This window comes from Lepisma saccharinum, chromosome 7, assembly GCF_977018435.1.
Source record: "Lepisma saccharinum chromosome 7, izLepSacc3.1, whole genome shotgun sequence".
NCBI classification, from domain to species: Eukaryota; Metazoa; Arthropoda; class Insecta; order Zygentoma; family Lepismatidae; genus Lepisma; species Lepisma saccharinum.
The window spans coordinates 15,038,389-15,050,467 of NC_139235.1; the positions used below are offsets into that span (position 1 = coordinate 15,038,389).

Genomic DNA, 12,079 nt, shown 5'->3' on the forward strand with positions numbered 1-12,079 from the left:
CTCATTCTCATTGCGATTAGCCAAAAGTGGAAGAAAAGCGACGTAAAATAAACCTAATTCAATCAATCAAGTCACTTAAGAGCAGCTATCTCTTTTCAATTTTTGAACATTTTCTTTGCACCCTTTTCCTCAATTTTTTGCGTTTAGCCAACAGTTAGAAACACTTGACAATGATTAACACGCATCAAGGTCAGCAAATCCAATTGTAAAAGATTGGGTACAAAGTTCACGCAGGTGCGTGCATCTCCAAACCGGAAGTCAGTTTGGGAGTGTACTGCCAGACTTCGCAATTTCATTCGAAACAGCACACCAGGAGATCTGGCGCAACAGATGTTGAGGGGCAAAAGAGCACGAAGCACTTAATCATTTTAATGTGACACTGAGATTCAGCTTGCTAAAAAGCAACAACGTTCATGTCAGTGTTAATCCTAAGCGCTCACTTCTTTCCAAATGGGATAAAGATGAATGTGAAGGCCTTGGAAACTCTAGAAGAACATTGTTATGTGCGTTATCTGCTAGGGTTATCTCCAGTGACCAAATCGTGTGCGCAAGCCTGCTTTGCGGAGTTACGAGTCCAGGGTTATCGCGTATGCTGCTCCCCCTGTCGGCGGTAGTATTCTTCATGCTGTGGCTCTGGTCGTGTGTACCGTGTTGCGTGTTACTGCATGTTGATTTGCAAATTAGTGTTGTGGTTAGGAAGAGCAAGGTCATGTCTTCGTGAAGTTCCAAGTGTGCTGCAAAATGGTTGGGAGTATTCGATAGATTGCTCAATGAAGCCGAAGCACGTGAGTACATTTGGATAAATTAAATTTTGACAGCAGTCAAGTGGGAAATGTTCCGTATTGAAACTCGTTTATTCTTACTTCTTAGGGATCTTACGTTTGATTTCATTCGATCAAACACTTAATACTAGAAACTTGAAACTCAGTACTGTCAGTGACAGTTACCATCTTCGTAATACAGTGTCGGCAATATTAATTCGAAGGCTCAATGAGAACCAGATGCCTTGCCGATGGGCGGGTGAGGGTGGTGTCTAGGCCACCCTGTGCTCACGTGGAGGAGTGGTTAGCACAGAGTGCTACAACGTCAGGGATCTAAGGGTTCGAATCCCGACTGGGCATGTTCTTTGTGAATGTTCCTTCATCAATTTCAATATATCACCACTAACGTGTAGAAGGATAAAGAAAGTGGTAGGAACAGAAAAACAAAATAGAGAAAGTACGGAAGAAAAAGAATGAAAATGAGATGAAGAGGGAGAGAAGGGAAACATAAAAACAAAGAGATATAGAAAACTAAAAGGAAAAGGAATGGAAGATAGATGAAGAAAGAGGAAACATTGAAAGAATAAGAGAGAGGGGAGAAAGAAAAAATAAGCTAGAAAGAAAAACAGGAAAAGAGAAGTACAGTAAGGAAAATTAGTGGAGTGACAATCTACGGAAGGGGGGGGGGAGGTGATGGAATGTAAGTCCACTTTATGCACAGATAGGCTAATCGTGACTGGACCTACAGTTCACAGTGAGATCTGAACAACTATTGCGTCCACCGGGTATCGAATCCGGAACCCATTGATTACAAGGCGGCGACGTTAACACTAAGCCATCGGATATGGAATGGAAGTGATGAAAGGTGATTGATTGGATTGGAGATAGTAAAAAAATACAATAAGTACTTTAAGACTTCAATAGACAATGCGAAGTTTAGCATTAATTTAATACCTGTGAATGTGTGCATGTGGTATAGCCTGTTATGTTAATCTGAAAGCAGAAAGTACTCTTTCTTCTGTCTTGTTCATTTAATTGCAGAGTACAGTTCATGATTAGGTCGTGTTGAATTTGATACTGTTTAAACTCTGTGTTGGGGTGATATTTGGAAAATTTATCATTTTCTATTTTCAAACCCTGGGCCTTCCCGATGACGCAGTGGTACCGTCGTCGCCTTGTAATCAAGGGGTCCCGGGTTCGATTCCCGGTGGAGGCATATGGTGGTTCGGATCCCACTTTAAATTGTAGGTTCAGTCCCGATTAGCCTTACTGTGCATAAATTGGACTTAAAACATCAATCAATCAATCTATTTTCAACCCGTAGGAGCTTATTACGGTATGAAAAACATTTTCTTTGGAGCGAATTTACAATACCGGAAGTTTCTCCAATTTGTTTGAAATTCGGCTTACTCACTAATTTTGGCCTCCTAATCACGAATCTGCAGTTAAAATTTGGCGCTCACGTGTAAAAATTTCAAAATAAGCGAAATTGAGTGGTCCGCGATCTGCACAATTGCTCATTATTTACCGGAAATTTTTCTGTTTCAAATATTTAAAAAACGATATATACGCCCCTGATATTGCTACGACCCCAAATTTTAACTATGCTTGCCTAACCTAACCTAACCTTACCGTGAATGATTCTTGGGGCTATCCGTCATTGGTTTTCCGCAGGGTTTCGGAGCGGAGTGCGGAGCGTACTAAAGGAGCGCTCCGGAACGACTTCGAAGCGTCATTTCTACTCCGCTCCTCGCTCCGGAGCGGAGCGTGGTACGACAGCACTCCGATCCGGAGCGGAGTGGTTCAGCTTTTTGAGAGACACGCTCCGCTCCGAAGCGGAGTGGTTCGACCTTTTGAGTCGCACGCTCCGATCCGGAGCGGAGCGTGACGCTATGTCCAACGTGGATACGGGCAGCGCGGTGCGTGCGGTGTGATGCGAGCGCCGCACCGCAGATATGTGCGTGAACGCAGGGAGTGTCCAACGTTACTGCGTACGATTGTGTTGAGCAGTTGCGACGAACATGGCTTCCAGTTCGGTGCGCTCCGTGCTATTAATGGAAAGTAGTGTAATTAAAATGAAAATATTGAAAGAACACAAGAGACGTCACAGACAAAAGACGCACACAATCTTCAGAAATAGGTTGTCGTATGGAGAATTTCATCATCTGTATCCGCAGCTACGAGCAGATGAAAATGCATTTCATCAGTACACAAGAATGACAATAAACACCTTTGACTATATTGTGAAAAGATTGGATGGTGCTTGTTATCATTAATTCCTGTACTCTCAGCTACGGAATCCCACTCCGTATCAACAATTAAACGATCTTTGTAACGAGGGTTTCTTTTATCCCACAACATATTTCTTCTTTGCACTTCTGCAATAAGCCCTTCCATCTTTCTTGACGACTGGCCACCGGACGGCAAATGCGATACAAAACAAACCTGTTTGAAAATCAAACGTTGCGTGCGTTGCGAGCGGACGAATCGCACGCTTCACGTGTCTACGTAGGACGGGCTCATTTCTGACTACAGGTTTGATCGGATACGACTGCCGCGTTGCTCGCATCGCCCCGCACGCACCGTGCTGCCCGTATCCACGTTGGACATAGCGTGATACAACAGCACTCCGCTCCGGAGCGGAGTGGTTCAGCTTTTTGAGACGTACGCTCCGATCCGGAGCGGAGCGTGATGCAGCAGTACTCCACTCCGGAGCGGAGTGGTTCAGATTTTTTAGACGCACGCTCCGATCCGGAGCGGAGCGTGAGGCAACAGCACTCCGCTCCGGAGCGTTGTGCTTTTGACAGCACGCTCCGATCCGTTTAGGAGTTTTTTTTACACGAATGCTGTAATGCAACTATGAATAATGGAATGGGCGCGTTAAAGCCGACTTGCGTGACGGAGTGGTTATAATGGGACCATATGGAAAAGAGCCTGCAGTCCTGTTTCCACGTACTCTAGTTGTTTGTCTGTATGATCGCCCTCGCTTGGATGGGAGGGACACAGTGAATCATGCTTCCTTATGGCCCTAGTCGAACGGGTGAAGGAGGAGGTGCGCGGGGACTTTTGACCGAAGCTTTTTTGTTTGTGGTCGCTCTACAGCACAGCACCCTATGACGTCAGGGATCCGTGGGGTATTTCAAATTTTGTATTGTGACTCTTAGATATAAGAGTTTGAATGTTATGTGTTGAATGGGTTACGAATAATTTCGAGCAATCAATTTTTTCTGCTTTACGGATTTTTCCGACCCACCTCCCCCATACAACAGACAGCTTCGTTTTGTGCCGTATTCCGTGTTCCTTGCAGGTGACTCAGTGCAATCGGCTAGCTCATTGGTCTTGTGCCCGTTTCAAGAGGGGAGGAGGGTGAAACTGGTACATAACTTGTTTGTGTGTGCTTTCGGGGTTGAGAACTTCGTTCGCTGCGCTGTACGTTGCGTTCGACTTATCCGTACATGGTAGAGACATCGCCTTTGCCAGACAGATCAAGTGTTGCCAGTTGTATTAGAATTATGCTACACCAATTCTGGCTAGATTGTTCTCTTTTAAAAGTATTACTTGCGTGTGTTATTCTTCTCTTCACTGTCATAAAAAGAAGCCTTTAAAAGCTGTGTTCTCTTGTATCATTACATGCATATTATGTGTGCTTGTCAACGGTGATGTATGGACATTTAATGAAATTTTTAACGCCGCTGATACATGGACGTCTTCAGGATTTTTTCCAGGAAGGGACAAGCAAGATATTTGTCCAAGGGAGGGGGGCAGAATGAGGCAGAATTTCCCCAAAATAGTATTACTCCCATTAAAAATATTCTACAGTTTGAAGTTATCATGTTCCTGCAACGCCCTTGCAATAATTAACATATATTACTGTGACTGAAATGAAATTATATGCGTGAAATATGTACTTCTTGATTACCTTTAATTTCCGGGTGGCGTGGCCCCCTCCATTTCCGGACGTCCATGCGAATGGAGAAATCATTCCAACCAGTATCGTTTAATAGAATAATAAGGTGACTAGATTTGTTAAATCAATATAAAAGAACAAAAAAAGAAGGAAAAAATCCGTAATTGTTAATTCTATGCATCATAAGCCACGAGAATCATGGAAGATCTATACTGTAATAATGAAATGAAGGAAACCATGCCGAGTTTTTATTTATAGTCTACATATTTAAGTAGGAATGGAATGGTGCACAAAAGGAATTACAAATATGTATGTAAAATAAAACCAAGTATTTCGATAAAGTTATTTCTATAATTGTAATCAACAATAACCAATTGTCCTTTCAACTAAGTATAAGTTTCAATTTGTTTTTTCCGGACTTTACCTTGCCTTTAATCGTACATTTCTCATGATCCGTAATTTTAAACAAATCCTAGATAAGTCGGTAAAAAAATAGGACCCCGAAACTATGGAAAAGAATTATACTGTGATAGAGAAACAAACACAAAGGAAACACCAATGACATTAACGCGGGTCAAACCAACACCATTTGTCGTTGTGAGCTTAACTCAAATCCACGAACTCGTTGAAATATTCCCATGGAATTCATTATTCGTCTGATATTGAATACCCAATGATGCTTTCTGTTATGTAATAGACATTTATGAAGTGAATACATTATTAGAACTTTGCCAGATTTCAGAAAAAAACACACACACACACACACATACGTAAAAGATATGCATAAGAGGTTGTTCATTTGGAAATGAATTTCCGAGTTGTATTTTTATGATTTTGTGAATAGATTTAAAGGAAAGTGACATCTCTTATTGTTAAACAGAATTACAAATGTATATTTGCTTAAGGATTAATTTATCACAATATACCAGGTGGTTATAGTTAAAGTGACGGTGTTCAGAGTGGTACAGCACGAGCTGTAATGAGAGTAGCAGTCTGAAACTTCAAAGATATGCTAATGAAACAATGCGCTCGCGAATTATGCAAAAAAAAAAAAAAAAAAAATAGTTCCAATTCTCGCCACCAGGGTAAAAAATGGCGCTGTAAGCAGTCAAAACGTGGAATTTTCCGTAACTCTGACGTCAAAGTCTGTGACATTGCCTAACCATTGTGTGAGCTCCCTGGTTGTGGTTGGTGAAGCTTGTTGCTTTTTCCTTTAGTAATGTTCATGTAATTCGAATAGTGAAATTGTAGCGATATTTTATTACAAAGAGTATTGTTTTCTGCGATTTATAGTGTTTTTCCTGTAACTATATCAAGTTTTGACTGCTTACAGCGCCATTTTTTACCCTGGTGGCGAGAATTGGAACTATTTTTTTTTTTTTTTTTTTTTTTGCATAATTCGCGAGCGCATTGCTTCATTAGCATATCTACGAAGTTTCAGACTGCTACTCTCATTACAGCCCGTGCTGTACCACTCTGAACACCGTCACTTTAATTATAACCACCCGATACATTGCAATTATACATTCAACATACGTTGAAACAATGCCTTTTGTTATGAACTTTTGGTGGATTTAAGACTCAACAATACGCCATCGAGAATAGACCTACAGTTTAAATCCTACCTAAAGTGGGATTCGAGCCACTATGTCCCTCCACCGGGTATCGATCCCAGTGCCCTTTCATTACAAGGAGACGTTGTTACCACTATGTTATCGGGGTACAGGGCGCTACTTTTTTTTTCAGTACACATTTATCAATTCTCTCATTATCATCGTCGCGATTAGCCAAAATTCAAAGCTAAGTTACAAAAATCAAATCAAATGCCATCAGTGAGGAAGGCACGTATTGCTCGCAGCCCTGTTTTTCAAAATGAAACCATAAAATTCAGGACATGACCCTATCCAAGTAGATAATATTACTTTTTGTGTTTATCACGGTTATTAAGGTTTATACATCTTGTTTCGACTTATCTGCTGACTACACATTGTTCATTACTGAAAACTTGCTTTCAGTTTGCTGTGTACAACGTACTCAATACAAAAAATATTAATTTTATACGTATACGTTTTCTGGCTTTCTAGACTCAGAAAGTTAAATATAGCAACATTCCATTCGTCGTCTTTCCAAAATTTTTCAATTTTCTTATAACCACCATGCCTATTTCCAGGTTACTGCTTACAAACTTGAAATGTTAGATATGGCAAACAGACATTTTGTAATTTTTGCAGTAGTATACGTATGTAACCATTAAATACCTATTTCAACTTCCTGCCTTTAAAATTGGGAAAAATAATCGATATGACAACCCTGTATTTCATACTATTTAAATTCCCCTGTTCGGCTGTATACGAACAGCATTCCGATTTTCGACTTTATACCTTCATAAAAGTAAACCAAATGTGGCAACTTACATTTTTGGTTAAGCCGGTTTTCAACTTTCTAGTGTCAGGATTTTTAAAAAGTTAGATATGAAAACTCTGTATTTCAAATTAAAACGTTTCCTTATTGGCCGACGGTAACATTAATAAGCATGATTCCGATTTTCAACTTCATACATTCAAAAATCGAAAAGTTAAAATTAGCAACCTGAATTTCCAATTACTTTAAACTTTTCCCTTTCGCTACATTCAAAGTATCATACATAACCAGCGTAAAAGAAAGTTAGATATGACAATCATGCACCAGCGAGTGTTTTGCATGAACACCTATTAGCCTTTATCTTCCTCCGTACAAGTTGCTTCGCCTTTCCTCTGGCCTTTTAGAAGGTCGAATGGATTCTCTGCAGTAATTTCGCCAGTGTTACTCGAACCAATATTCAGGAATAACTCACTTCTCCCGCGGCGTGGACTGTAACGTCGGGCCGATATGCCTATCCCGAACCAGAAGTTGAACCGAAATGAGTTTCAGTCGCGATCCCTGGTGGCAGGAAATGAGAGTGGTTCCATTCTCTCAACTTATAAAACCACATGTGGCACACCTGCTATTGAAATATATTGTCCCCAGAAGTAGTAGTAGAGTAGTAAAAGTGATAATGAAAATGTAATAATAATAATAATAATATCGCTCTCTTCACGAAAACAGTCCAGTGAAGATCGAAGCTTCCCCTTGCCTCCTCCACACCCCTGGCCCTCCAGGTTTGCCACACTTCTTCTACGCTTCACAGTTGACACATTGCGCGTTGTACAGTCACGGACAGTACGTATGCGGTTGATTGTGCCTTCCCTGGTGTATTGTGTAAGGATTATTCCTTGCTTATTGGCAACACTGTAGGTGAGTGACGTAATTTTTCTGGACTGTTTCCGTGGCGTTAGCTTTAGTAATAATCAGTTTTATAACAACAATAACGGGCGATTTTCAAATGCCGTACAAATTTCACAAACAAAATTACTAATGTACTCGGAACCTTTGATCGTTAGTTTTCTATATACACTCGTATTATCCAACCTCGGAGCGCCCCGGAGTCGCTCCGGAGCGGAGTGGGCAAGTTCTTAGAATATCGCTCCTCGCTCCGGAGCGGAGCGTCACAAGGTATCGCTCCGCTCCGGAGCGGAGCGAGAAATTTTCCAACTTCCTCTGCTCCGATCCGGAGCGGAGCGTGTCAAGATAGCGCTCCGCTCCGGAGCGGAGTGAACCATTTTCTAAAATTTCGCTCCTCGCTCCGGAGCGGAGCGAGAAATTTTCCGATTCCCGCTGCTCCGCTCCGGAGCGGAGCGAACCATTTCTTAGAATCTCGCTCCTCGCTCCGGAGCGTTGGCAACAGTCGGAGCGTTGATCCGCTCCGCTCCGAAACCCTGGTTTTCCGGTAATTGCGACAAGGAACCGATAAGAAATCGTATTTTCGTAGCACTTGCACGGCCAACGTTGCTCATCGAAGACGCCATTTTCGTATCCTGCAATTTTACGATCCATGCACTGTTGCTAAACTTACCTCTAATGAAATCAGTTTGCATTCCACATCCTCTTCTAAATCGTGATTGTCACTTTCACTTCTGTCGTTTTCGTCCTCGACGCATTTCTCTGTGGGATCGTTTTGGGCAAAACACCGAAATCCATAAGTTTCTTAATTAGCCCACGGCCATCCTCCTCCACACTGCACCTAACGATCTGTCCAACATTCACAACTTTTTTACTGCTCCCTTCCGCCATTCTAACACGATCCGTGCTCTCCAAGTATGAAGTCAACACTGTGGCAACGCTGTATACACGGTAACTGATTGCGAACGTCAATTGTCCATATCAACAAATATAGTTCCCATACTTCTATCCGGAGAATGATTGCGAGAATTGAAGCTGTTTTCTTGCAATTTCTACACGTGAGCGCCAAATTTTAACTGCACATTCGTGATTAGGAGGCCAAAATTAAAGTATAACGAATTTCAAACAAATCGGAGATACTTCCGGTATTGTAAATATATACCGTTTCTTTTGGCTGTTTTTCCCCCATTTAGTCACATTTGACTATTTTTCTAAATGTGGCATGCAATAAATATTATATTTTTGCTTTCTTTAGATACCCGACGTTTCAAATGAGGCGCATTATGAATTAAATCATTGGAAAGAGAGCAAGAATCTATTATACAAGGTGAACCAAAGTCTTATTACCCTATATTTGATCGATAATAACATGAAAAACCCAGAGGGATATTCACACCATTTCTTTCGCATTATAAACTTTGTTTATCCTCAATTTTATACGGCCCTTTGTCACACGATACAAGAGCATTTAGAAATTCCAAGAAATACCTAAAATTATGGTTATGGCACTATTTAGAAATATATTATTTTTTACCCTTTTTGGAGGAAAATAGCACTGTGGAGTAATGAGCAATTCCTTTCAAAATGTTCTTACGATTCGAGTTTGTTTTAAGTCCACTTTGTGCACAGATAGTCTAATGGGGAGTGCACTTACAGTTTAAAGTGGAATCCGAACCACTATTTGCCTCTCCAAGACGAATAAATGGCGTAAAAGCAATTAAGAATAACTAATATAATAATCGTTAATATTTGCGTACTCATAATACGCACTACTACGTACTACTAACTTCTCATCCAAAATTAGCAAAGCCGTTCATTGTCTCGTCACAGCTTCAAAAACCACTCAAAACAAGAAAGTACACACAGATGCAAGAAACCACTCGAGACCTTGGGGAGGTTACTGGCAAACCTTTGCCTGCAGATTCTCACCCCCTTCCCTATTCCAACGGGTGTTTGCACTTTGCAGCGTGCAACAGCCAGCAGCAGGGGCGCCCACAGGGGGGTGGGTGATTTTTCCCTTCAAATAATATAAAATTCAACATTTATACAATTTTCCAAAAAATATATAAAAATTTTACATCTTAAATGCACCATATTTAATCCATTCGATGAAGAAAAGAAAGTGTTTAAGGGTATTATCGAAATGAAGGGAAGAGAAAAATATCCAACTCTTCCATATTAAGTCTTAATTAACACATGGGTTCTAGGGGGGGATTCTGAATTAAACTTTGGGGGGCAGTATCCAATTCTAGGTCTTAGATTATTATCGAGGGTATTTTAGTTAGAAGGGGTATCCAATTCTTGTGTATTACTATTTTCTTAGACTGTTGCGGAAATTCTGGTGTGGACACAGAATTAATTTTTTGGAAGAGGCAAAATTCAGTCTTCAATATCAACACAGTAAGTCTAAAATTGGCATGGACATTTTGGTGGTAGGATTGAGTATTACATTTAAAGGGGGAGATAGGAAGCTCTTGATAAAGTGTTAAATCTTATATTGTCAAGAGATTTCTGTAGTGAAGAGAGTCTTCCAACATCAAATTTTGGATATGATATCCACACGTTTCCTACCCCGAACGTGCCAGTAGAAAAGCTGGAAAAGACTAAATATCTCGGGATCTTCAGAAAGTATTGACACCCCATTAAATTAATATTCTTGAAAACCTGCAAAGAAATGGATATAAAAATTTTCTTTGCGAGCATGCGTGTTTGGCGCTTTACTGAGGTGAGTGTGAAGTTTTATACTATAGCTGCATTACAAGACAAGATATATTCTCGATTATGATAAACGATTTTAGGAGCGGTCTTGAGTGATGGGCATCCCTGTTCAGGGAGGAGGGGCAGATCAAGTATAGTGTTCAGGAAAGATAAGTAAAAAAGGTAGGGTCATTTGTTCAAAGACGGCCAGTTTGTAAAGACGGCCTACCTGCAACGTTTTGTTGTGCAGCGTCGCACGTGGCGAAATTTGGAGCTAACGGTGCCTGTTCCAACACGCAGTGAGGCTTTCTGAAATGGGGTAACATAAGCTCCGTGTTGTTTAAATGAAGCATCCAGCTGCATATTCATAAATACAAAGATAAGTGATAAAAGTATAACGATCAAAATGGCTGATATAACTCTCTGCTTAATGAAAAACTCTAGATAAACAAGCGAATCTGTAGTTGTACAAAAGTCATGTTTATAGGTGTGTTAGATGAGGTGTGGAGCATACAACGCTGCTTCCTGGTTTGAATTCCATAACGTACAAGCTTCTCGTTTGTTGTTTTCGCTGCATGATACGCGTTGGGGTAAGGCGGCCCCTTCTGTGCATTAGCCATGTGGGGTAAGACGGTCCCCACTAATATTGTTACGCTAGTGGAATATGTCGTGAATTTAGATTAATAAATATGTGTCTTGCAATGATATGTAGTACAAGAGTTACAAGGCTCGCCTCCTTCATGAATGCACATAACATAACCAGGTAATTATCATTAGATTGTTTAGGCGGGAGCATGCACTGGCGACCAGAAACAAAATTGTCCAAATTAGTGTAAGTCGTACTTTTGTATTGTGTGAACTTTATTTTTGCTGTAAGCAACAAAAGTGCCAGTGTAGACGTGGCTGTTTCCGGGTTGTCGAGCACAGGTCTATACCCTGTACACCCTGTACACCACATTACTTCAACATCGCTGATACTACTGACAGACCTAGGGCTACTGCAGACGATGTCACAGCCTCATCCACAGGTGCAACCACTTCATCCAGTGGTCCCAACGCCGATGTTGGCCTTGTTCAATCTCCAGTCCGATCTAGGGCTAACTCACATGTCTCAACCTCCACCTTCGAGCCCATGCCTTCAACATCTCGTGGGACCATGAATGGAAATTCAAGCATGGTGCGGTTTGCAGATATAATGATACTGCTGGGCACAAGAAGAAACGCAGATGTGCATGTTCTGAAGAGTTAACTTCCCTTGAATACATAGAGAAAGCAAAAGGGAAGCATGAACAGTCAAAAAAGGAACGTACTCAGGCGCAAAAGAGTTGTGCAGATCGAGGGAAAGGAATATCAATGAAACGTAGTAAAAACCATTGTTCTAAGTGTGGCGGTTATTATTACAATGCAAGTGATGGGAAGGATTGGTTCAAGTGTAACGATTGATTGCTAGGGTTGG

At 41.0% G+C, this 12,079-nt stretch overlaps 1 protein-coding gene across 2 annotated transcripts in view; it reads left to right on the forward strand.

The window, feature by feature from the left end:
* The first annotated feature begins 589 nt into the window (after positions 1 to 589).
* The window catches only part of LOC145990145 (lactadherin-like), a 299,516-nt gene continuing 288,026 nt past the window's right edge, over positions 590 to 12,079 (forward strand). Inside the window, exon 1 of one of the 2 annotated variants that reach the window (XM_083125812.1) lies at positions 590 to 785. The gene's annotated coding sequence lies outside the window, so the exon portion shown is untranslated. The remainder of the gene's footprint in view (positions 786 to 12,079) is intronic. The other variant, XM_083125810.1, reaches the window with a different exon arrangement.